Genomic DNA, 27,298 nt, shown 5'->3' on the forward strand with positions numbered 1-27,298 from the left:
TCTGGCCTCTACCCACAAGATGCCAGTGGAAACCGCCCCCAGCTCCCTAGCTGTTATTAATACAGTTAAAAATAGCTCACAACATTCACAATTGTCTCCTGAGACACAAGGTGGTCCCCAATTGAGAACCACTGGGTTAGTCTGTTTACCATATTGCTGCGTAAAAAGTCATCCCCTCCATTTAGTGGCTTAAAACAGTGAACAGTTTATCACCTCGCAGTGACCGTATGGGTCAGGTATTTGAGAATGAGTTGGGGGTTTCTGGCTGAGGCCTCTAATGAGGCTACAGTCAAGATGTCTACACCAATTGATGCCTGACTGGGGCTGGTGGACCCACTTCCAAGAGGGCTCCATACACATGGAGACTGGCAGGAGGTCTCACATCCTTGCTGGTTGCTGGCCAGATATGCAGTTCCTTGCCATGTGTGCATCTGATAAGGCTATTGATACGTCTTCATGACATGTAAACTGCCTTCCTCAGAGCAAGTGATCTTAGAGAGAGAGAGTAGAGAGGAGCCATGACACCTTTTTTAAGACCTGCTTTTGGAAAGTACATACTGTCACTTTTATGGTATTGTGTCCATTAGAAACGTCACTAAATACAACCCACATTCATTTGAAAGGGAATTAGTCTCTACTTTTTGAAGGGAGGAGTACTGGATAAATTCATGGGTATATTTTCAAATCTTCAGAGTTGGAGAAAGATTCTTTAACAAAAGAGCTGGGGAAAACCACGAGCTCTTTAGAAAAAGAAAAGGTAGATTACAGTAAATTAAATCTGAAAGGATTAAATTATTTAATGGATAAAACAAAATGATCAAGTAGAAAAACGCAAAGGCAGATAAATGACATGATCTCAGGGAGGTAATGGAGGTGTGAAGCAAAAAACAATAGAAGAAAACAAAAATGAGAAAGCAATAATTTTATCACATATCAATATCTCAGTTCAGTTCAATAGCTCAGTCATGTCCGATTCTTTGTGAACTCATGAATTGCAGCACACCAGGCCTCCCTGTCCATCACCAACTTCCAGAGCTTTCTCAAACTCATGTCCAACGAGTGGGTGATGCCATCCAACCATCTCATCCTCTGTCGTCCCCTTCTCCTCCCCTTCTTCAATCTTTCCCAGAATCAGGGTCTTTTCCAATGAGTAAGTTCTTTGTACCAGATGGCTAAAGTACTGGAGTTTCAGCTTTAGTGTCAGTCTTTCCAATGAATATTCAGGACTGATCTCCTTTAGGATGGACTGGTTGGATCTCCTTGCAGTCCAAGGGACCCTCAAGAGTCTTCTCCAACACCACTGTTCAAAAGCATCAATTCTTCAGCACCCAGCTTTTTTATAGTCCAACTCTCACATCCATACATGACTACTGGAAAAACCACAGCTTTGATTAGATGGACCTTTGTTGGTGAAGTAATGTCTCTGCTTTTTAATATACTATTTAGGTTGGTTCTATCTTTTCTTCCAAGGAGCAAACGTCTTTTAATTTCATGGCTGCAGTCACCATCTGCAGTGATTTTGGAGCCCAAGAAAATAATGTCTGTCACTGTTTCCAACGTTTTCCCACCTATTTGCCATGAAATGATGGGACCGGATGCCATGATCTTAGTTTTTTGAATGTTGAGTTTTAAGCCAGTATCTACACTATATAAATGTATCTACATTTATATCATCAATATCTACATTATATAAATTGTACATCACAATGTCTACATTATATATACATCAATATCTACATTATATAAATTGATTTTTGTGAATACTCTAGCAAAAAAATGGACAATGGACCAACAATAAGACACCAGTTTTGCCCAGTGATGAGAATATACCCAGACAAGACTTATGCCATGATGACTTCGACACACTGAAGGACAATCACATACTCTCACACAGTGCTGTGGGAAAACTGAGAATGAAAATTATACTATCAGTAATCTATTATGTGCCCCATAGTTCTAGGTATTCTATTTGTAGCAACTCATTTTCTTTTTACTACAACATCATGTGGTGGTATTAAACCAAGCTAAAGATTGTGGCCAAACCTCATAGCTCATAGGAGGCAGGAATGTTGACTTATTCAATTGACACGATAGGTTCAGTGCCTCAGGCTAACCATACTTTCAGAGGGCCATAGGGCTTCCCTCATAGTTCAGTTGGTAAAGAATCCACCTGCAATGCAGGAGACCCCAGTTCCATTCCTGGGTTGGGAAAATTGGCTGCAGAAGGGATAGGCTCCCCACTCCAGTATTCTTGGGCTTCCCTGGTGGCTCAGCTGGTAAAGAATTCGCCTGCAATGTGGGAGACCTGGGTTTGATCCCTGGGTGGGGAAGATCCCCTGGATAAGGGAAAAGCCATCCACAAGAGTATTCTGGCCTAGGGAACTCCATGGACTATACAGTCCATGGGGTCGCAAAGAGTCAGACATGACTAAGACTTTCACTATAATGTTTTACTTTCTTTTAAAATCCGAAAGAAAAAATGAATGCTTCGGCCAAAGAAATGTTTTAATATATATTACCAGTACACTGTCTTTGTTTCAGTGCAGTTGTAAACACACTTTTAAATATTACTTTATGGAGGAAGAGGCCCAAGTAAAAGCACCTAGAATCCATGAAAATCGGAATGTGATGCTGGGTTGCAGAGCTGTGTTTTTGATTCCAGGCAATGTGACACCTAGGCTGATGTCGTTCCTGAAAGGTAACTTGCCAATATGTTTCAAGAGGGCTAAAATTGTTCACATCTTCAATTACTTTTAAGCATACAAATTATGGCAGTAAGGAAGGACATGGGCAGTGATCTGTGAAAAGGTACTTGTAATAGTGTTCATTTGAACACCAAAGAAACATTTAATAATGAAAGGCTGGTCCAATGTTGGCTATCAACTTAGGGGACTAGCTAGGTACTAGGAACTTCTGAATGGAGCTAAACAGAGGTGAAAACTGAGGACTCTGGAGAGCTGTAAGGAGAGCAAGATGTGGAAGGAGGCCACTGTGTTCAGCAGATGAAGCACAGACCTCTGCCTGGGATGTGTGGGTTTATGTCTGAGTGTACTTGCCAGCATGTTCTTGAGTTTATTTTTAAAGGAGTTGGACAAGCACAAAGGTGAGGGGAAGGTTAGAGGAAACAGTACTTTTCAAAGTAGAGATGAGTGAGCACAGTCAGGAACTTTGAAGACTTTGTCCAAACAGGAGGGAAAAGCCCATGAGCATGAAATAAACCTTGAAGATAGTGTTAATTTTTGTCTCAAAAGCGCTGATGAGCCAATGAAAGATTTTAAGCAGTGGAGTCATGGGCTCCAAAGTATGTGTTAGAAAAATCATTGTGGATACAGCATGCGTCAGATCCAAGTAGGAAGTCAGAGGGTAGGAACTGATGGAGTGGAGAGGAAGACAATGTGCATTTATTCGGTCAAAAGATTTTTTGCTGAATCCTACAAATATTCATGGAATGCAATGTTCTTGATACACAATTCTTTCAAAGGCTTAGTTATGATGGAAGAAAATAGAGAACCAGAAAGAAGTTTTAAAGTCAAGGGACACTTTCAGACACAAAAGTCTTACCCAGTTATCCTGGTGAGTAGTACCAGAAGGGATAACGTTAAAGATACGCCAAGGAAGGCTTCACAGGAGGGAGCAGGCAGTGGAGAGGTTCACTTGGAAGGGAGCAGAGACATCCAAACTGAGACAGAGGAAAAAGAGCAAGCTTGGGTGTGGACGTAGGTAATTTATGGAGCTTGGGTGAGGCAACTGGGCACAAATTGTAGAAATCCATGCTGGATGACCTTTATTATCTCTCTGACGTAGAGGATCAGTTCATCTGGTAATGTGGTCATTACTGACTTTTACCTGCAGGGTAGCCTGGGTTCTAAAAGCAAGGAACAGAGCCAAGAGCTCTTCTCCAGACTAGTTGAATCATTAACGAGGATAATAGACGCTTCTTACGAAACTGCTGTTTGGATTGATCGCACATACACAAGCTCTCGCTTAGTACTTATCACTGTACTCTTGTGGGGTTCATTTCAGTTCAGTCGCTCAGTCCTGTCCCGAGTCTTTGCGACCCCATGGACTACAGGACGCCAGCCCTCCCTGTTTATCACCAACTCCCAGAGCTTGCTCAAACTCATGTGCATCCAGTCGGTGATGCCATCCAACCATCTCATCCTCTGTTGTCCCCTTCTCCTCCCAGCTTCAGCCTTTCCCAGCATCACGGTCTTTTCCAGTGAGTCAGTTCTTCTCATCAGGTGGCCAAAGCGTTGGCGCTTGTGGGGTTAGGGGAGTGAATGTTTAGGTTAGTAGCAAAAGTGGACTAGAAGTCTTCTGGTACGACCATGTGCTAAATGCAATTATTTACTCTTCCAATGGCTCTGGGTCAAACATTCAGCGAGGCCACGGAGTACTAACAGCTTCCTTTTGCGTAAAGTGATGAAAGGACCCCGTGAGCCTTACTGGAAGTCCCGCACCGGTTCGGCCGCGAACCGGAAAGCCCAGCCGCAGCACCCAGCTCCGGCTTCCAGAGACCTCTTCCCAAATCTCGGCGGCGGCCCCGCCCCTTGCCCCGCCCCCGACCTCCCATTGGCTGGCCTTCTCCCTTCCTCGCCCGCCTCGAAGACCCGGAGGGCGGAGTTCTCCACAGGCGGCCGCGGTGGGGGCGGGGCGGTAGGGGCGGGGCGGGGGGGGCGCTCCCTCGCTGCGCATGCTCGCGGTGAGCCGGATTCCGGGTCCGGACTTGGAAGCGCGGCCCGGGCCGGCGCGGGGCGTGGGGTGGGGGGGGCGCGCGCGCGCTCGGGGAGCGGCGCCGGCTGCGCGGGCACGCGGCGCGCTCCCGGGAGGGGAGGCGTGGGGCCGGCCGGGGGCGGCGCGAGGCCGGGGCGGGGTGGGGGGAGGGGCGGGTGTCGGCGAGCGCGGCGAGCGGGTTCCTAGTGGCTGCGGGCGGCCTGGGCTGCCGGGGCCGCCGCCTGGGTAGCTGCCGCCGCCGCCGCGCCTGCTGAGAGATGGCGGTCTTGGGCGCCGAAGGCTGAGGGCGCCCGCCTGTGGAGGAGGCGCCGCCGCCGGGGCCGCCGGGAGCCGACGGCTTCGCGCCGGGTGAGGACGCCGCGGCGCGCGGGGGCGCGGGGGCGCGGGCGGGGACCCCCTCAGGCGGGGACCCCCTCAGGCGGCGCCCGGGGCCCGCGCGGCCCGCCCCGGGGCAGGACCCCTCTCGAGGGCCGTCGGGGCCCGGCCGCAGCCCGGCGGCCGGCAGTGCTCTGAGGTGGGGTCTAGGGTCCGGGCCCGAGCTGAGGAGACGGGCGCCCGGCGCTTCCGTGACTCGGCAGCCGCGGACCTCGGGCTTCCTCCGCCCGCTCCTTGCCTTTTCCTCGCCTCCCCTCAGAGCCCTCGTCTGGGGACTCGCTGCCCCGGCTTCCACCTCAGTTCCGCCGTCCCGAGGCGAGGGTCTCCGACTCAGAACGCCTTTTTTTTTTTTCCTGACATGTTATCGCCACCGGTTCTTCTCCGACTCTGCGGCTACCGCCCCCCTCCCCCCCGCGACACAACCCCCACCTCCACCTTTGTGACCTGCTGGGTCCCAGTGACCTTGCAGTTTTTACTCGTCCTTATCTTATTGTGACTCGGACCTTTCTCCTTTTCGTCTCTTTAGACATTTAAAAAATTTTTGTCATCAGCCCATTGCTTTTTGCAGCCTTTAAACCATCCGTCTTGTGCACAACAAGCCTTTTCTTTGCTCCATAGGTTTCGGAATTGAGCTTCCTTTGCTTCACCGTGATTCTATGAAACCTTCATCACCAAAGAAGAAAAGTATTTGTTAACGTTTGCATTTTTGCTCTTTCAGGATAAAAATTTTTGCCAGGGGCTTTCATGTGGCTTTCTTTTCCTGTTTGATTGGTTTTTATCTCTGTGTGTAGCTAGTGTGCAAAAGATGTGAGTTTCTGCTTTAAAATGTTATTGGTAATAGTAGTGTAAAAGGACACAGTCCAAAGTTATCTTCCTTCTCTTTGGATTTTTGTTTTTGCCTGAAATACCTAGTGTACAGTTGTATGTAAAGGGTTCATGCTTATGTATAAATCCACTTTACCTGTCTCATTGTATGTATTATGCAAGCGAAATGGACCTTTTAAAGAAGAAAGGCATTCTTTTATTTATGTGACTTGTTTTTAGTCATAAAGTAGATAGTTATCTGTGGCTGAATGTATCATTTTTCATAAATAGTTAATATTTTTTAAATTGAAAACTTAGTGTTGGGAGCTCTTCAAATTGAGAAGTGTAAAGTGGGAAAACTGTTCTTTCTCAAGTAGCTTATTAACATTTTCAAATGGGTCTTCCCTTATAATGCAAAACTATTTATATGACCTACAACATAGGGCTTTGAAAGGCAGTAACGAAAGGTTATGTATTTGGAAGCCGGAATGTTGCATGTAAGGTCTCTGCCTTCAAGAGATAATAATCTGCTTATCCTGTGAAGACTGAAATTTCTTCTACTTCCTTACACGATTATTAAGCATCTACTGCATGACTGCAATGTATTTGGGGGAATATAAAGATGAGAGTGTTAACAGTTTCTGCCTTCACAGACTAGTTAGGCAGGTAGGAAGTTCTGTACACAGATGCCTAATTTATCTTTTAATACATAATATTAAAAGAATCTGAATCATACTGAATTCAGATTCAGAGGGGTGAGAGCTCACATCTTATTTGGCAAGGTAGAATTAGGGGGGTTATTTCATACAGCTTCTGGTATTTGAAATCTTTGGTTTGAAGAATGACTGTAGACTTTTGATAGGCTGGGAAAGGTAATCCAGGCAGAGAGAAGGGATTAAGAACTCAGAGTTCATACATTTGGGGAAGAGGCAAGTATGGATGAAATATAACTTATTAGTACCAATATAAGGGGCCTCCCAAGAGGCACTAGTAGTAAAGAACCCACCTGTCAGTGCAGGACTTCTGAGAGATGTGGGTTCAGTCCCTGGATCAGGAGGATCTCCTGGAGGAGGGCATGGCAACCCATTCCAGTATTCTTGCTTGGAGATTCCCATGGACCCAGGAGCCTGGCGGGCTATAATCTGTAGGGTTGCAGAAAGTCAGACGAGTGAAGCAACTTAATACGCATGCATGCATAATGGGTGGTAAAGCTTCAAGTAAAAATTTCAACCAGCTTATGGACTGCTTTTGGCAGTAACCTTGGATTTAGTAGGCGACGGGGGTTTTACAGATGATTTTTGAGTTGGGAAGGAAACGATTAAAGCTTTGTTTTCAGAGGATTAATCTGACAGCAGCTTGTCGTGTGAATTGAAGTAGAACTTGGAGGTACAACAGACGTCATTGCTGTGGTCAAAGGTGTCAGGGTCTCAACTCTGCTGGCAGTTGTAGGGATGGAGGAAGGAAGTAGAATAGACAGAGTTTGATGAGAGAGAAAAAGAAGAAAGTAAAGTAACTGAGGTTCTGGTCCAGGCTGGTTGAGAGAATAGTGGTACATTTTGAGCAACATCCACAGAAGCTTTATCTTCAGCCTACTTTATAGCAGTAGTTCTCAACCTTTCAGGGATTAGTAACCCTTGCCGAAACAAAAGAAAGCTGTTGGCCTGGAAAATTTGCATATATACCTGTGCTTTGTGGATAAATTTCAAGGAGTCTGGACCACCTAAATCTTATTCCTGGAACCTATGGGCTAGTGGGTTGGGAGCAGTGCTCAGAGTTACTGGGGACCTTTTAAAACAATAGAACCTCCAATGTTTCCTTTTAGCAGTGAGAACCTCTGCTGTAGAGATGTATTGTATGTACATCTAGTGACACTATCTCCCTTAGACTTGCGGTTTTTTGCTTACAGAGAATTTTGATTAACTTATTTTACTATTCAGTTACCGAACCAACAAATCCAAGAAGTTAAGTGATTTGTCCCAAGTATTTCAGTTAGCAAATGGGAAAGTAGAATCAGGAGTTGATGGACAGTGATGGTTTTCTTGTCTGGAGATGTGTACAACCAATTTATCATCAACTGAATGCAATCACTATCTTTAAGTGACCTCATCAGTAGGGATCCTGGGAGATTCCTTCCAGTTCTTAACATTTTGTGATTCTTGGATTTTAGATTTTTATTAGACTGTCTGTACCTTTCCTGTTTTCCATGTACAGGGGAGCTAGTGAGACTGATGGATGAATTGGGTATATGGAGATCAGCTAGGAATACCAAAACGGTCATGCCCTCCTTGGTTTCCTTTGTATCTCAGTTTGGGTTGGAGAGGTGGGGCTGGAGGGGAAGTAAGTGAAATAAACTTTTAAGAACTTTTATCTTCTATATTCAGGCATTCCTACTTAAGAATAGTTCTTCACTCAAGAACACTTTATTAAAAATTAAAACTACAGAATACTGAAGTACAGAGACCTAGTCAGTGATTTTTTTTTTTCCATTGGATTAAGTAGCCAACTCTGCCTGTTATGGTTAAAGCGTAATTTGATGAGTAAATGGTTGGCTTTTCTGCCTCTATAGGATTGTCTTCCTGGTGGAGAACCAGAGTAAGTTATTACACAGTATCCTTTATAGCTCTGGAAACTTTGATTCCATAATTATTAGGAAGGCTGGATCTTTTTTACTCTTTCTATAAAAATATGATGTAATAATAACAAGCACTGAAAGCCAATAAATTAGCCTTAGTGGTGGTTATTGAAGTAACTAGCTAGTAATCCGTGGAGAAGGGCATGGCAACCCAGTCCAGTATTCTTGCCTGGAGAATCCCACGGACAGAGGTGTCTGACGGGCTACAGTCCATGGGGTTGCAAGGAGTCGTACACGACTGCAGCGACTTAGCACGCGTGCACACACGCAGCTAGTCATACACAGTGGGGGAAAAGTGTCTGATAAAAAGCACACACAGAGGTGGTTTTTTTAACTCCTTGCTGCTGGTGCTAAGGAGAATATCATATTTTATATATTACAGTATTTTACACTTTTCCGTCATGGGTTATATACATCATCATTTGATTCTCATGACAACTGAACAGTAGGTGTGTCAGGAATAATTGCCTTTTAGATGAAGATAGTGAAGCTCAAAGAAGTAAAAAAACGTGAAGTTTCCAGGGTATATGGCTAGCAAGCTGGCAGGTGGCTAAAATTAGAACTAGAGCTAAAACCCATCTTTTTGTTCCTGAGTCAGTATTCTTTTCCCATCAACTGTTCATCTAAAATGGAAATTTAACTGAAGATTTTATGTGAAGAGTTTGAATTTACCTGTTTGGAACCTGTAGTAAACTTTTTTACTCAAAAAAAAAAAAAACAAACAACTTCTTTTTTACTGTGTAGATCTGAGCTTGTCTGTTTCCTCCTTTGTGTTAAAATGATACCTTCATTGTAGTTGCTATTGGTACATAAATTTGAAAATTTTAAGTGTTTATCACAAGTAGTTACCCTTCTATCAAGGAAAAATCAAAAGGTGATTTCTTGTCTGAAAAAGTATATTGGTGAAATGTAGGTATTAATTTCCTTTTGAAAATCTGTTGGTTTTACTTCACCTGTTTTTACAGAAGAAATTTGTTCTTTTATAAACCTTTTTAATGAAGCTTTGTCTATGAAGATTTGTATTTCAGGAGGATATAAATCAGGATCTGATTTTCAAAAGTGTGTATCATGATACTTCACAGTTTTTGCCAGTACGTAAGAAGCTTTGTCATTTAAAAAGAAGTTTACCTTTAAAACTCTTAGGATACATTTCAAATTCATATGTTTAAATGACTTTTGGGGCATATATTTTGTAAAGCCATTTGTCAGGCAATTCCTAAGGTCTGTTATGACCAACCTAGATAGCATATTAAAAATCAGAGACATTACTTTGCCAGCAAAGGTCTGTCTAGTCAAGGCTGTGGTTTTTCCAGTGGTCATGTATGGATGTGACAGTTGGACTGTAAAGAAAGCTGAGTGCAGAATTGATGCTTTTGAACTGTGGTGTTGAAGAAGACTCTTGAGAGTCCCTTGGACTGCAAGGAGATCCAACCAGTCCATCCTGAAGGAGGTCAGTCCTGGGTGTTCATTGGAAGGACTGATGCTGAAGCTGAAACTCCAGTACTTTGGCCACCTGATGCGAAGAGCTGACTCACTTGAAGAGACCCCGATGCTGGGAAAGATTGAGGGCAGGAAGAGAAGGGGACGACGGAGGACGAGATGGTTGGATGGCATCACCTACTCAATGGACATGGGTTTGGGTAAGCTCTGGGAGCTGGTGATGGACAGGGAGGCCTGGCCTGCTGCCGTTCATGGGGTTGTAAAGAGTCGGACGCGACTGAGCGACTGAACTGAACTGAACAAAGAAAGACACACATCTGCCTTGACTCTCCTGGAGCCTGTCGTTCGCGCACAGCACTCCGCGGTGTCCCCGCTGCCTGGCTGGCCGTGGGCTCAGGGCTGGGCGTGCAGGGCCGTGGGAACTGCCCAGGAGCCTGCGCTCTGGGGACAGTGAGCCGAGGGGAGGCCCTGACCGCGGGAAGGGCAGGGACTTCATCTTCTGGGATTGTGTGAATAGTTCAGATTGTGATAATTTACCTTTGTCATTTTTTCTGAGTTTTGAAGAAATGAGGCAGAAAGACAAGGGGAACAGAGGAGTGCTGTTTGGGTTACTTGTTATTGTGTAACAAACGTGAAACTAAATGACTAAACAACCAGGTTTTTTTGGTCTGGGGGTGTGTTTTTTTCGGTTTTTCTTTTTTGTTGTTCTTTTTTGCTTTTGGTTCACAGGCTTGCCCTCCAGGCTGGGCCACTTGAGCAGTTGTGCTGGTTTCGCCGGTGGTAGCTTTCATGGCTAGCATTCAGTTAGGTGCTGCTCTTCTCTCTCTCTCCCCCTTCCTCCCTCTCATTTACCACACAGTCTTGTCTCAGGGCCGCTTTTCTCCACATGGCCTTTCCAGGATTGCTGGCCTCATGTATGTGTGGCTAAGGGCTTCCAGGAGTGCAAAAGCAGAAGCCGCCAGACCTTCTTAAGGCACAGGCTTGGACCAGCCTAGTCTCATTTCTCTCATATTCTGTTGGTTAAAGCAGGTCGTAGGTCCAGATTCAAGGGAAAGGGACTAGACAAGTATGTGAATCCCAGGAACGGGGCTTCTGGAAAACTGTTTTGGAAGCTGAGACTTGAGCTGCCTGGTACTTTTAGTTCCTGGAGTCTGGGCCTGTCAGATGGAAAGTTGAGTCTCAAGTGCAAATGATAGTGTGTTTGGCTTGTTACACAGATGGGAATAGCCAGTCCTCCTGGGGTAGAAAAGAAGAGAAAGTTTGGGGTCTCTGGGGTTTGACCCAGTGTGCCACCATAATGGGCAAGATTGACTTGCTGTACTTCAGGGTAAGAAAGTTCTAGATCGAGAGCTCAGGCCCCTCTGAGGCAGTGATTTACCCGGTTTAACCATTTGAATCAGACAAATCCAAGTCAGTATCCTGTGCATTAAATAGGCAGAGATCGATTGGCTCTTGTGATTCGATGCCAGACCTGGGTTAGCAGAGCTCCTGGCCTTGACTAGCCTTGAGCAAACTGGTGCCTCACAAACAGTATTCTCTGTTTGCAGTGTTGGGGAAAGTTTAGGATAAGCCACCCTTTCTTGGAGAGAGTGTTATAATGGAGAGAATATTCTTTCCTTGTGGAGACTGGAATGGAAGTCCTGTCTCCTTAGCAATATGTAAGGAACGGTAAGGAAGTGCTTCTCCTTCTGTGGAACAGGTAGGTTCATTGATTGCTACCTAGAGTGTTCTCATCTTATCTGTATCTCACTGTCACTATCTCAGTAGTATCTTTTTTTTCTTTTAGTTCGAGTTATATGCTAAGTAATATTATGGCTAACTATGGAATGAAGAAAATAAATGTATGTTTTGTTGTTATTACAGTATAGCTTCTGCATAGAATAATGAACCAGTATATTTCATTTGAAGAATTTAGGTGTAGATTTGGAGCATTTTTTAATTTTGAGTAGATTTCTGCCTTCTGGTGCAAATCTCTTTGCAAATTTCTGAGTATAGTAGGATGTTGGCTGTTGTGGGCAGAACTTGGTAATTGAGTGTTCATACTGAGAAGCATTGTTTATATAAATAGGAGCGGCTAGGGCACAGAGAAAGGTGTAGATTGAATTACCTTAAGGTGTTTCTTTATGGCCCTCCTCCCTGTCCTAAATTACATGAGTGGTTTAAAAATGTGCTAGCATTAACAGAATTGCAGGTGTGATAGCTTTTTCTTTAACTAAGGAAAACAAGTTCTTTGATAGCTGATTAGTATACCCGTGATTAGGACCCCATGGTCCTAATCTGACGCAAACTGTCTTGCGTCCTGACTTGAAGTCGGATACTCCTGTTGCACCTTAGCTCCAGCTTGCCACGGTGAACCACGCTTTGTCTTTAGTTAGTGTGGGGAGGAGAATTAGTCAAATGAGCTTACTCTGTGTAAGTTAGGGCATACTTACTTTACCTTAGAAGTAAATAAATTAGATCTTTCTGTTCTTAAATTCAGTTTAAGAATTAAAGGCATTCCTGTGCGTGGGTCAAAAGCTGTAGCTTTAGAGTGAGGCACACCTGAATTTTGTCAGTGATGGTTAACAGCAGTGTTACCTCAGTTTCTTCTGTAAAAGGAAAAAAATATCTTCTGGGTTTTTGTAAGGAGTCATTGAAATACTATTTGTAAAGCAGAAAGAAAACGTGGTCTGTTGGACATTAGCAGCCCTTGAATCATTTTTACTGCCCTCAATTCATTATTAACAAGTTGAAAATTTTCTGTGAGCCACTCATTTCTCAAGGACAGATGTAGTTTAGTTTGGCATAGGCAGAGCTGCATGTCAAATTTCACCTCTTAGCTTAAAAAATAAGTTGCTAAAGGTTAAGAGTGAATCTGAGAAAGATACTGACTCAGCATGGTTGCAGTATGTCAGCTGGTGATGGTTTGGCTGTACAGTCTGGGAACAGGAAACTGTTAACACTGTCATTGGATGAAATACAGAGTGGGTCATAAGTTGTCGAGGTGCAGTCCCTGTATTATGGTCGTCTGGGTTACCAACATATTGGTTAAATGTAGGTTCTGTACGCTTCAACATCTGTGGTATGGTCCTAGTGGAGCTCATGAATCTTCATTTTTAGTAAATACCTCAGATGATTTTGTACACATTAGTTTGAGAGCTGTTGGTATAAACTGAATGGATAGTTTGGGGTTTTGATGTTCTTTAAGACCATTTTTTAACCTATAGGGTTCAGTAAATTATTGTTCAGTTGCTCAGTCTTGTCTGACTCTTTGCAGTCCCATGGACTGCAACATACCAGGCTTCCCTGTCCTTCACCATCTCCTGGAGTTGGCCCAAACTGATGTCCACCGAATTGGTGATGCCATCCAGCCATCTCTTCCTCTGTCTTCCCCTTCTCCCGCTTTCAGTCTTTGCCAGCAAATATCGGTCTTTTCCATTGATTCGGCTCTTTGCATCAGGTGGTCAACATATTGGAGCTTCAACTTCAGCATCAGTCCTTCCAGTGAATGTTCGGGGTTGCTTTCCTTTAGGATGGACTGGTTGGATCTCCTTGCAGTCCAAGGGACTCTCAAGAGTCTTCTCCAGCACCACAGTGTGAAGGCATCGGTTCTTAGGTGCTCAGCCTTTTTTATTGTCCAGCTCTCGCATCCGTACATGACTACTGGAAAAACCAGTACAGTCTGTAGGGTTGCAAAGAGTTGGACGCAACTGAGAGACCGAGTATGAGCCAGAAAATTGCCAAGGACTTGGTCCAAGCGGCCTATAGAAGCCTAGTACACAGTGATTATAGTGAGAAGTGGGCAAGAGAAGTGGCCCTGAAAGAGGCACCCATCACGATTCCTTGTTTAAAAAATTTTCCTGTATTTCTACAAAACATGTTTTTATGAATGAAAGTATTCCTTTTTTAAAAACTGCCTCAGCTGAAGCAAGTTAGATACTGTGATTATTTATCCAGTAATCTTACTGCTTTTCACTTAGTTAAGATAAACTAAGCTACTCAGAAATGGAGATTTTGAATGAAGTGTGTTTAACTTGGAATTTGGTCTTTTGGGTAGAAAGTAGATTGAATGGGGGCTGTAATATGTCTTTTGTGGAGAAAAGCCATTGCTTCGAATAAGGATATTGATTTGAGGAGAAAGTCCTGAGAGAAAGTTTAAATTTTAAATTGATCAATCCAAAAGGAAAAAAAAACCCCAAAGCTTTGAAGCTTATTTTCCCTGACCTGTGCTCAGCGTGGTGGTCCTGATGACGTGCGTCTGGGGCTGTGACCCCCCTCAGGCCTGTGGTCCTGTCTCGCGTTGGAACAGCAGGTCCTTACATTGGGGCCGTTCCCGGAAAAACTTAAGCTACATATCAACCTTATTTTTATAGTCTTAGTACATTTTGTGGTTAAAAAACATGCTAAACCCATGATTCTTTCTAAATTTGAGTGGAAAGGATCAGTTGGCATTTGTTCAAGGAGCCTATTGTTTTTGTTTGTTTCCACTGACTGGCCAGTTCTTTGGGAAGCAAAGCGACAATAAACTCATCTCTTTTTGTCCTTCGAGCTATGAAATGTGTTGATGTTTAGATGTGACTACCCAGAAAGGAAAGTGTACATCATACTCAGGAATTTCATTGTGCTACATTGAAAATTTTTGATAATTATAATTTGTTTTAAAAACTTTCATTGTAATTTAATTTTCCTGTGAAGTATTAGCTAAACTGTTTAAGAGCTTAGGCCTTCAAGTTAGACAAACCTAGACTGCATTCTGACACTTACTTATTGGTTTGGCTTCCCAGGTAGCTCAGCTGGCAAAGAGTTGGCCTGCAATGCAGGAGATCCGGAATCGATACCTGGGTCGGGAAGATCCCCTGGAGAAAGGATAGGCTCCCCATCCAGTATTCTTTTTTTTTATTTTTTTTTTTTTTTATTTTTTTTTTTTTTTATTTTTTTAATATTATTTTATTAGTTGGAGGCCAATCACTTTACAACATTTCAGTGGGTTTTGTCATACATTGACATGAATCAGCCATATAGTTACATGTATTCCCCATCCCGATCCCCCCTCCCACCTCCCTCCCCACCCGACTCCTCAGGGTCCTCCCAGTGCACCAGGCCCGAGCACCTGACTCTTGTATCCCACCTGGGCTGGTGGTCCGTTTCACCATAGATAATATACATGCTGTTCTTTCAAAACATCCCACCCTCACGTTCTCCCCCAGAGTTCAAAAGTCTGTTCTGTATTTCTGTGTCTCTTTTTCTGTTTTGCATATAGGGTTATCGCCACCATCTATCTAAATTCCGTATATATGTGTTAGTATATTGTAATGTTCTTGCCTGGAAAATCCCCATGGACAGAGGAGCCTTGCGGGCTGCATACAGTCCACGGTTGCAGAGTCAGTCAGGACTGAGACTAAACACACACCGCCCAGTGGTCTTGGTGAGGAGAGCCTTAGGTTAGCCCAGCTTTAGCATATGTACACTGGGTCCTCACACGTGAGATGGTAGCAGGAATAATAATGCCTGTTTGTAGATTTATTGCATGACTTAAACCTGATGCTTGGTACTGAGTAAATATTCACTAGGATGGGTGTATAATACCTTGTTTTTGGTGTCAAATGTGTTGTAGAAATGATTTTTTTTAGAAATGTGTAGTTACTCCATATTCTCTGTTATATAAAACCCCAATAAGGTCTTAGGGCAGCACTCTATACTTTCCTTGGCAAATGTCTAGTTATGGATAAATAAGGACAGTAGATAGTCACACATCTGGTCAAATTTTGCTGCCGGATGAGTTCAGGTCAGTTCGGTTTCTGTCACCAAGTGAGTTATGAAGTTAAGTTTGTAAGAATGGAGATATCTGAAAGTTCACACTTAGCAGCCTGGTTTAAAATTCTTTGTAAAAAGTAAATGAGCACTGTGTTCTGTTACTGGAGTAGTCGTAAAGTATCTTGAAGTCCTGTAATGACCACAGAGAGTTTAGCAGTGCTCTGTACCTCTCGAGTGATTCAGTGTGGTTTGATCTGACCCTGACTACAGGTGTGGGCAGCTTGCTTTGTGTCACTTTGCAGCGTGGTCATGTGACGGACGTGCTCCTCAACCTGCTCTGCTCTGTACTGTTGTGGCAGTATTGATACGGCAGAGAAATAGTGGTGTTTCTCAGAGCCATTGAGAGTATTATGGGAGTGCTGGTGGTGATGGGAGGATGTTTAGGAAGTTACCAGTTTTTCGGCATCGTCTCTATTTCATTCTGGAAACAATTCCAGTTTCTTAGAGTTAATGTTAACACATTTCCCCTTCACAAAAGTTAAGTTGATATCTTCATTTTACAGGTAAGAAAACCAAGCCTCAGAGAGGGTGGTGAATACAACCGAGTAGGAGAATTGAAGTTTGGACTCTGCTGACGTTACCCAGCATGCTCTTCTCACACTAGGAGTTGGCACTTTGGAACTGAAGAGTTAGCAGATCTCCACGGCTACTTAAATGCCGGCAACTTAGAAGCCTTAATGTATTTAGAAACAGTCAGGCCGTGTCGTGGGGTGAATGTCACTTTGGGTTGTGCTGTCCTAGTGGCCAGTGCAGGGCAGAAGAGTGTCGGCCTCCGCAGCAGGCCTGGGTTTGGCCTTGACGTTAGGAACCTTTCTGTGTGTCCGTCAGCGGGCCTCGTAATCACCTCTCAGCCTCAGCTTCCGCTCTGATTGGTGACTCTGTGCTTTTTGCTACTTCAGAGCAAGTACTGTGTATTTGAAAAATACCAAGCCTCTAACATTTTTGAATTTGAAGGAAAGTTTTATAGGCACATATTATTTAAATACTACACTTTGAAACAAATGACAGATTATTGATGGAAATGTTTGTCATTTTGAAATATGAGATGTTACGTGATGGAATTACATGAAATTTGATCTTTGCAGAATGAGAATGTTAGGTTGGCCTGGATGTTTTTTGCCAGAATACATGGAAATGATTTATTAAACATAGTCCCAGAAATCTATCTTCTTCATTGTTAATGTGTTTATGCTTTTTACACATTCCTTGTTTTTAAGTACCTTTTGAGCTTTCAGGGAAAGCATTTTTAGTGACCTAGCTTAAAAGCCCCACAAAACCACCCTATTATAAAGTTGCTTAAGTGATAAAATAGTAAAAGAATAGGAACATCAGATTGATATAGCAGACTATTCATATTCAGTCTTGGATTTAGCTCAGCATTTCTTTTTTTAATATCCTTTTTGTAACACAAATGTAGTGAAAAGAGCTTTGGCTTTGAGCCCAGGAGGTCTGTGTTCAAAATTCTGACTTTCACCAGTTTTGTAACCCTGTGCAATTTACTTAAATTCTTACCTGCTAGAAGAGATAGTAAAGACTGTGAAGGACATTAGAGATGGTTTTTGGGTTTTTTTTAAGCAACATAACAGACAAACAGGAACCTAATAAATGGTCAGTGTGAGTCTTAACTACTTTTGGAGTCAGAGACCTGATGCTTCAGAGTCCAGGTTTAGGGTCGGCCATGTCTCTGTGTCACTCAGGTGCCCACCCGAGTGCTGCCCGGCTGCCAGTCTCACGGAGCTACGCTCTGTCATCTTGCTATTCTGCCTACGGGGGCATTTATGAAGCTTGTTTTTCTTTTTTTTTTTTTGAAGTATTATCTTAAATTGGTTCTATAGGTTTAGAACCTAAGTTTTAAGATGCTGTTATTTGATTTTTCTTTTAATTGACTATGCACCACAGGAATGGGAAACCTGCCTTCTGCTGGTACTAAGGTGTAGGGAAAATGACCAACTGCAAACATTTTTCTGCTTGAAAAGCTTTGGTTAAAAAAAAAATTAAAAAAGAAAGCTTTGATAATATGCCATTACAGGCATAATATTGTATAAGAAATTGAGAAATTGTGCAAATTAGAAACTGTCATTTGCATTTTGGTGTAGTTTACCAATGTTGATGGAAATACATTTTAGTATCAAGTCTTTGAAAATAGCAATACGAATTATCTCTCTAAATTAAGAATAATTATGAAAATGAAGTTAGTCAATAAGCAAAAATGTATTTCTTTTTCATGTTTTGTTTTTAGGGTCCTAAAGGAGAGGATGGAGCAGGGAGCGAGGGAAAGATTCCTGTGATAGAAGACACAATAATAATGCTGGAGTCCTGTGTTTTTGTTTTTAAGGACTGTAACTGTTGTCTTGAAAATCAAAATAGTGCCTGCTAAATTTGATGAGTATATTTTCTTCCTCATTAATGTTTCCTAGAAGGTAGAGACATTTTAATATTCTTTACTTGAATTGGAGAACTATTAATTCAGTATTTTGGTAAGTTGGTGTAAGATACTCGATTATATTTTTAAAAGGTGCGCTTCCCTGGTGGCTCAGAATGTGAAGAATCTGCCTGCAGTGCAGGAGACCCCGGTTCGATCCCTGGCTCGGGAAGATCCCCTGGAGAAAGGAGTGGCTACCTACTCCAGTATTCCTGCCTGGAGAATTCCCCTGGACAGAGGAACCTGGCAGGCTACAGTCCATGGGGTCACAAAGAGTTGGACCCGACTGAGTGACTAACACTTTCTTTTAGAGAGCAACATCACCATCTTGTGGCCTTCTAGAAAATTGTTGCCAAAGGTATACTGTGGAAACTATAAGCATCAATTAAGTTGTTCTCTGATGTTGCCCAAGGACTCAGTCAAATTTGTATTCAGTACCTCTTACTATATGTAAGTGGGAGATGGGAGTTAGAAAATGAAATGATTTGTACTGCTTTGATTGCAACTTTGTAAAAATATTCAATATTGGAGGAAAATAACAGTATAAAAATGGAAACAGTTGCAAGTTGAGTTGATGTAAAGATTGTGGATGATTGTTACTCTCTGTTTTCATGAAATATGCAGTGTTTATAGTCAAGCCGTTATGAGCTAGAAAAATCCAATGTGTTCTGTCCACCATTTCTGAATTAATAAGATTACAAGGCCAGAGAAGTTTTGATGCCCTGTCTCATTCAGTCCTTTAGTGAGATTTTATCTAGAGCAGTGTTTGCTAAGCTGGTGACTCTTAGGAGTATTTTCTACATGAATTTTTATATGTAAAAATAAAGGAGTGTTTTTTACATGAATTTTTATCCTTTTTTCCTTCATTTCGGAAGTAGTTTTAAAAGGAAAAAAAAATCGATTTGAGAAGTACTGTAGTTCACTTAAGAGAGCACCTGAAAACTAAATAAAGCTATTTGATTTTACTCCTGTGGTTTACTTAGTTGTTTTTTAAAATTCATTTTGTTGACAGTAATTATCCAAATATAATTACCTAAATAGTATTAAGCACTCCTGTGTGCCAAGCTTTGAGGGAGGCATGGTGTATAGGCCAGGAGTTCTCTGCACTCTTGGAATTTACAGTCTAGAATGAAGTGAGAAAACTAAAGCTATTTTGATGAACACAAAAGTTTGAAATCAAAGATTCTGGGGGAAAATAGCTATAATTTAGGGTAAAGACTAATATTTACTATGTGTCAGGCACTGTGAAGTGCTTTTGGTATTTTTTTTTCCTCAATGTCATCTGTTTGTTTTGGAATTTTGCTTTCGTTTTTGCATATGTATACAAATAAGCTTTTGTGGAAGCTCTGAAACATCTCTGTGGACAGTATTAGATTGGTACAAAAGTAATTGTGGTTTCAGACCGTGAATTTTAAATCATTTTACTAGGCTCAAACACATCTTTATGAATCAAAATAGGAACCATTACAATCAGCACATTTTTGCCATTGAGAAGTAAGTTTGTTTATTGCTGTAGCATAAAAATTCATGCTTCAAGATTATTCGAGAAACTCTTGGAAAGCATTTTCTACTTCCTGCTGGTTGTGGAAACGTTTTACCTGCCAAAAGTTGTTGAGATGTTTGAAGAAGTGGTAAGTTGGTTGGTGAGAGTTCAGGTGAATATGACAGATGAGTCAAAACTTCATAGCCCAGTTCGTTCAACTTTTGAAGTGTTGGTTGTGCAACATGCAGTCAGACGTCCTTGTGTAGAAGAATTGGGCCCTTTCTGTTGACCAGTGCTGGCTGCAGGCGTTGCAGTTTACAGAGCATCTCATTGATTTGCTGAGCATACTTTTCAGAAGGAATGGTTTCGCCAGAATTCAGAAAGCTGTAGTGGATCAGACCGGCAGCAGACCAGTGCTCCCGACCTTTCCTTGGTGCAGGTTTGGCTTTAGGGAGTGCTTTGGAGCTGCTTCTTGGTCTAACCACTGAGCTGGTCATTGCCGGTTATTGTATAAAATCACTTTTTGTTGCATGTGACAGTCCGATTGAGAAATGGTTTGTTGTGTAAAATAAGAGAAGATGACACTTCAAAAATGATGATTTTTTTGATTTTCAGTCAGCTCAGGAGGCACCCACTTATTGAGCTTTTTACCTTTCCAATTTGTTTCAAGTGCCTAATGACCGTAGAATGGTCAGTGTTGAGTTTTTCGGCAGCTTCTCAGGTAGTTGTAAGAAGATCAACTTTCTTCAGTGACTGCTCTCGTTTGGTTATTGCCCACTCCCAATGACCAGCCACTATGATCTTCATTTTCAAGGTTCTTGTGTCCTTTGCAAAACTTCTTGAACCACCATTGCACTGTGTGTTTGTTAGCAGTTCCTGGGCCAAATGCGTTCATGTTGCAACTTGTCTTTACTGTTTTCTGACCCATTTTCAACTTGAATAAAAAAAGATCACTCGAATTTGCTCTTTGTCTAACATCATTTCTATAATCTAAAATAAATATCAATTAAATGGCAGGTAATAGTCATTAGCAAAAAAACCATAAAGTGAGAAATGAGCATTAAAGTGATGTGTAACATAACCACATTTACTGAAGAATGTAATCCATTATCAAATGACAGAGTTCAGCAATGCAAAACTGCAATTATTTTTGCACCAACATAATACAAGTGGTTTGGCTTTTACGGGTTTGCTAGGCTCTTGTAGCTTGGTCTTGCTATCTCACCAGCACTTATGCAACATTTCTGTTGGGAAAATCTGTACCGAATTCTAAGTAACTGTCTTTCCCCCAGACTTTTAGAATCTGCTTTATGTATAGTTTGGGGATGAGTGTATGACTTCTGAATTATTTTGAATAGTTAGGGACAGAAAGTCCTGAGTTTCATGAACTCTTCTCTTATCAATATATTTTTGGATATTTGAGTATTTAATACGTCAAATGATCATTTTAGGTAACAGTTACCCTCTACTTTTGTATTGAGCGTTTTTACTGAGACTTCACTGTGGGCAGTGGAGATGCAGTCATGTTGGTAAGGTGCACATGGACTTGGTGCTCAGAATTACCCGAGCCAAGATGGGGGAGGATACAGGTGGTTTATGGTCCCGCCTGTATAGGATTTTCTTTAATATTTTAATTTAAGAGTTTCAGTTTTATGCTATATAAGTATACTGTTTAACATAGCCACTCTTAAACCATTTCTACAGGTTAAATATTTTATTCATTGTGACTCTTCATTCAACACATTTTTGAGTGTGTAGTAAGGGCTGAGCAGTGGGCCAGGGGCTGGAATTATAAAGATGAGAATTAATAAATTTCCAGTGTAGTGGGGTAGATAAAGAAAAAACATGGTTACAGTGCTATGTTTGCTTGAGCTGAATCTTGTGGGATGATTAGAAATTAAGTAGATAAGCAGTAGGAAAAACGTGTACGAAGTTACTAGTGCCCAGATGTGTCTGTGAGAAGCACTGGGGCCCACTGGCGATGTCCCCTGGTAATTATGACATGCAGCTCGGTTGAGGAAAGCTGGTAGTGGATTAGAAATGTGTCATTAGTGGGCTTTGGATAAAGAGCTTTTCTTTTCTTTTCTTTTTTTTTGGAGAAAACCAGTTATTTTCTCTAGCTGAATTTTAATGAACAGAGGTGGCAGAGATTGTGTGTGTACTTAATGCATCTGAATAACCACAAATATTATAGTTTGTTAGTAGCTAGAATAGACCTGTTTCTCTTCTAGACCCTATGCTCTAAGCAGGTCTGCCATGTCTTTGCTTGTAAACGTGAACTGTGAAGGTGAATTGGAGAGAAAGGAAATCACGCGTCTGTAGGGATGGGCGCTGCCGCCTGCCTTGAGTTCCTTACCTACCACATCCCTCGTCCCTTGTGAAACAGGGATTGTTGTCTGTGTTTATCGACCCTTGTATTCCCCAGTGTCTCAGAGTGCCTGCTTCACGGAGGGAGCTGGCAGTTAATCCCTTCCTTAAACTTTCCAATTTCGGAGATACCTGCATTTTCACGCATTCTTCTCTCTCTGGTCTCAGTTGTAAGGACTGTGTTTCTGCCTCTGTGTTAAATCTCAGCCAGCGCTTCTCAGAGATCTTGCCTTAGCAATCATTGTCTTTCTGTGATGTCAGCATCTTCCTGCCTGAAAGCATATTCAGGTCTCTTCTGGTCTCAAAAACAAAGCTGTGTACCCCTCCCTTTAAGACTGCGTCTCTTTTCCTTTATTATCACACATCTGAAGACGTTTCTGGCTCTTCATTTGCTTCTGAAGCCTTTGGCCTCTGGGCCTCCCACTCTGTTAAAATTGCTCTTGCTGAGGGCCTGGTGGCATCCCTGTGGTCTAGTAACCTGTTTTCTCTTTTACGGATCTTCTTGGAGTACTTGCTGGGCTGAGCCACTTTTCTTCTCCTTCAAATTCTTAAACTTTTGGTTTTTTCCAGTCCTGTGCACAGTCTCCATCTACCATCTCGCCTTTCAATATTGCTGTTCCCTGGGTTCTGTCTGTACTGCTAATTGTATGCCTGCGGCCTTTCCTGGGTGAAAGGCCACCTGTCATCTCAGGTGGCTTCAGGTGGTTCCTGAGCGCCTGCTTATGGGATGTCATGCATACCTTTGCCTCCAGCATCTATTTTATGAGCCCTGTCTCAATTGGTCAGTAATAATTTTGGGGGACCTTCGCTCAACCAGGCTTTAGCCTGGGTTCTGGGAGTGAATAAGATAGAATTTCTGCCCTTGGAGGTGGATAACAAGGTTGGAGGTAGAAGTAAGAGGATTAAATAACTGAACATAAATGATTGGGAGTTACTAGGAAAGATAAAATAGGGTGAGGTGACAGAGGTGAAGGAGTGGGCTCTTTCTGTGCCTGGGCTAAGTGGAGATTCTTTTCGAATGGATTGTTTGAGTGGAGCCCTGAGGATGAGGAGGTAGCTGAGGGACTGTCAGCTGGAGCAGGGAAAGCAGAAGAGAAGAGGGGAGGAGAGAGGTAGGAGTTGTAGGGGCAGCAGGTCACATGGAGCTCGGTTTGAGTGTGGCCTTACTGGAGTTAGAATGAGAGACCTTTGCAGGGTGAAAGAGCGTTTGCGATGCTCCTGCTTTAGAGAGCTCGCTCTGACCACTGGATCGGGGATGGATGTGAGGGGCATGCAAGCATATGACGTGCGAGGAGTCGAGAGGTGGGGCAGGGAGACCACGCGCTGCAGTCTAGGTGAGAAATCATGAAGCTTGGAGGAGAAGGCGGCTTTGGAGGTGGTGAGAAGTAGTCTCTTTCTTTATCCCTGCGTCTGATTAGTCCACCAGTTATTACAGATGCCGGCCTTGCTGTTTGCCGCCGCCTCTATTTTTAGTCCCTTTGCAGCCGAGCCCACTGTCAGGCTCCCCCACAACACTGTTAGAGCAGTTCTTGCAGAGCGGGAGTCCTTCCTGCTGAAGATGCACTGGGCTCTGTGGTTTCCTCGGTGCTCTTCAGGGGCAGCTTCTCGCTTCCCTAAGGCTTCACCTCTTGAAACTCTCTCCATAGACTTTCCTGAGCAGAGCCAGGGATGTACTTGCTGCCCATGTTGGTGGTCTTCTCTGAGTACCAGACGGCTTGAGAGCACTCTCCTCTCGTATGTACAGCGCTCCCGAGGAGTCCTGCACAGCTCCTCTCCGCTGCTAACCGTCTCTCAGAAGCCTTTGCAGACACCTTCACTGTCCCACAGACTCTGACTTAGATGCTCCTCTTCTGTTGTTTAATCACCAAGTCGTGTCTGACGCTTTGTGACCCCGTGGACTGTAGCCTGCCACGCTCCTCTCTCTGTCCATGGGATTTCCCAGGCACGCATACTGGATTGGGTTGCCATTGCCTTCTCCAGGGAATCTCCCCAGCCCAGGGGCTGAACCCACGTCTCCTGCGCTGGCAGGCGGATTCTTCACCACTGAGCCACTGCTCCTGGGGAAGCCCGCGCTGTATTCCCGCTGTTTTCTCTGCACCACCCTGTCAGTGGGCTTGGCACTGCTGATTGCCTGGTGTGTCTTCACAGCTCAGTTATAAACTCACTGAGGGCAAAGAGCATATCTGAGATGGTTTTTGTATGCCTAGTGTCTAACACGCTACCTGAAAACACACATTAGTAGATTTATATGCTAAATGACTTAATTCAGAAGTGGTAAAAGATGCCTGCTATGATTACTGATTTGATTATTGATACCCACTTTGATTATCAGATACCTGCTGCCTGCTTTGTTTACTGATCAGCTCTGGTTTGTCGCATGGCAAATTGATTGTCTTTTACCGGAAAGGTTAGAGGCCTGAGTCAGGATTTCATAGGGAGTGCGTGGGGGCCCAGTCTGCGTTTATTGACTAGATCCCTGTCTGATGGTGCAGAGAGCTGCAGGAGAGAGTCTGTGTGAGGTGGCCGCCACTTGGTCACAGAGGAAGAGGGAGATGTTTCAGCAGAGGGTGAGGCGGCAGCCAGACTGCATGGGTGGAGAAGTGAGTGGGAGGCGAGAAAGAAGGTTGGCTGTTCCTGTAAGAGGTTATTTGATCAAAGTATTTGGTTTTTCATTTTATTGTTTTTTGTCTTCTTGTTGTTTTCATAACATAAACCTCAGGTCGATTTCATGGCCAAAAAGAAGAGGGTGTAAATGGGAGGAGAGAGTATATTTAGGAGACGAAAGCTGTGTAGGTACTTGGTCACTTTGGAAAGGAGGGTAGTCTTCATTTTCAGAGACTCAGTATTAGGACGGGGTATTGCATAATATATTTTTCTGAGAATCTCCATCAGAAATTATCTAAAATACAGTAGATTGGGTGAGTGTCTCAGAAGGCCAAAGAGTTGAGTTTAAAAGCAACCTCACTATTCAGAAAAATTTATCGATAGACTTGGCAATAAGCAAGATTATATTTTTCTATAAATGCTTTATTTTCCATTGTCTTATATTTAATGTTTTTCTGTGTTATGTGCTTAATAACTTAGTATTTATATATCACTTTATAATTCACAAAGTGCTTATATAATGGTAATCTCTCCTAAGACATCTGCTGCTGCAAGAGGTTAAGTTACTTGTCAAAGGTTATGTCAGTTTATTTATTAAGCCTTTGTAAGCCAGACAGTTTTCTTAGCCATTTGTCAATATTAACTCATTTAATTCTCTTGATAAATTTATGAGGTAGGTACCATTATCTTTCTTGTTTTATAAATACAAAAGCTGAGGCAGTGTAGGATGAAGGAGGTTGCCAGTAGGGGAACCAGGATTTGAACCTAGACAAGCTGGCTGCGGAGTTTACTCTCGTAACTACTGTTTGCTGTCTCTTGGTAAAGGTGGGCGCAGAAGTTCAAATTCGGACTTGGCTCTGGTAAGTGATGGTTTATTTTCAGTCACTTGTTACTCTCTTCCCCCTACTCCCACCCCCAAGGACTTCTACCAGTGAAAGTTTACTTGTTGACAGGATCTGAGTTGGGTTTCTTGTAACTTCTAACGTTGCTAGATGTTGAGAGTTTTATATTTTAAGTTTGCTGTAAGTTTAGTTTTGTTTTTTAGTAACCTCTGACTTTGAAAAGGGCAAAACCCAGTATTTCTGTCAGCTCCAAATGGAAATATCTTTATATTTGATCTCTCAACTGGCCTTTACTTTTTGTGTTACAGTTACTGCTACCTTAGCCTCCAGTGGAAAGTAAAAGCGTTAGTCGCTCAGTCATGTCTGACTCTTTGCAACCCCGTGGATTGTAGCCCTCCATGGGATTCTGTAGGCAAGAATCCTGGAGTGGGTTGCCATTCCCTTCTCCTAGGGGATCTTCCTGACACAGGGACCAAACCCCAGTCTCCTGCATTGCAGGCACATTCTTTACTTCCTGGTCTGAGCCACCAGGAAGTGCAAAGTGTGTTGTTGATTGTTTATTGCTTTTTGGGAAAGGAATTTGCATTCTGTACAGACAGGAAGATCTTGTAAATTTTGCTGATTTGAAGTTTACGTGAAACACATTCTGTTTGAAAGGGTAAGTGGTTAGTTTTGCTTTGGGTAGGTGATTATGACTGTGTCTTATTGACTGGGGCAAGCAACTTGATAGGAAAAGCAGAGCTAGTTAAGTTGCTCCAGTCATGTTTAGTGTTATGACTGGAGCCTCTTTGTGATGGAAAACTGTTTTAAGGCAAAGAAGTAGATAGAATTTAAAGTACCCAGAATCAAGAATTACCTTAATTGGAATTAATGAGAATGAGAAAGAGAATTAAGTAGTTTGACTAGATACTGGATGTGAATTTTTAATGAGTAAAGTTGTAGGAAATAAACTAGGAAATAATTTGCAGGGAATTAATGGGCAGTAGGTATAAGAGTGTGTGTCGTGATAATTTAAGGAGGCATAAGGTTAAATTCAGCAAGGCTTTTGACTGTTACAGCAAGGGATATGCAGTTAACAAAACAAGTATTTGAAAATTTGAGAAAGGAAAAGAAATTTTTATTATTTAGGTAACTGTTTGAGTAGATTGATTTAACAGAGTAAGTTGAGAGCATGGTGGTCACATAGTGTGAAAATCTGAAACTGGGTGGAGAGAATAATAAGAGTTGGATATTAATACAGACTTAGGAAATTTGACATTTTGAAGATAAATACATTTTCCTCATTAAGAAAAAAAAAGACACCTCCTGTGTTCTTCCCATGAACTGGCATGTATTGTGCACTAAAATAAACTTTGAAGTTTTCTGAGAGTACAGAAAGGTGGAAGAGGGAAAGTTGTGATTATTAGATCCTGTGATTAAATAGGCACTTTTAGATTAAAAACAAACAAAACACCCAGACTGCAGTTGGAGGATAAAAAGTTCCTGTGGATGCCGATCTTCGTCAGTCCATTGTCTGGCAGATACCGCAAGTACTCTTCAAGTCCCTGGAGCTGCACAATTCACAAGCGTTATTCGTTCTCACTCAGTGGCACTTCGAGATTATCAGGGGGTGAAATTCCTGTGTTTTTCTTTTAAAGGATTAATCAGTGAAGTTTATACAGAGGGGTTAGTGTGGACAGGTAAAGTTTTTAAGAAATCCTCTGGCTTCTATCCCAAATAATTAGAAGTAGATACTGAGACCTCAGCTCCAAGTGTACTTGAAGGTGGAGGAAGAGGCACAGTGGCCGAGTGCTCCTGGGAAG

General features: G+C 42.7%; 1 protein-coding gene across 3 annotated transcripts in view; it reads left to right on the top strand.

Moving 5' to 3' along the window:
• Positions 1-4,894: 4,894 nt before the first annotated feature.
• The window catches only part of WWP1 (WW domain containing E3 ubiquitin protein ligase 1), a 131,830-nt gene continuing 109,426 nt past the window's right edge, over positions 4,895-27,298 (top strand). For 2 of the 3 annotated variants that reach the window (XM_065902766.1, XM_065902768.1), the window contains exon 1: positions 4,895-5,082. The gene's annotated coding sequence lies outside the window, so the exon portion shown is untranslated. Of the gene's footprint in view, positions 5,083-25,495; positions 25,515-27,298 lie in introns of those variants that run through there. The other variant, XM_065902767.1, reaches the window with a different exon arrangement.

Source organism: Muntiacus reevesi, chromosome 12, assembly GCF_963930625.1.
Source record: "Muntiacus reevesi chromosome 12, mMunRee1.1, whole genome shotgun sequence".
NCBI classification, from domain to species: domain Eukaryota; kingdom Metazoa; phylum Chordata; class Mammalia; order Artiodactyla; family Cervidae; genus Muntiacus; species Muntiacus reevesi.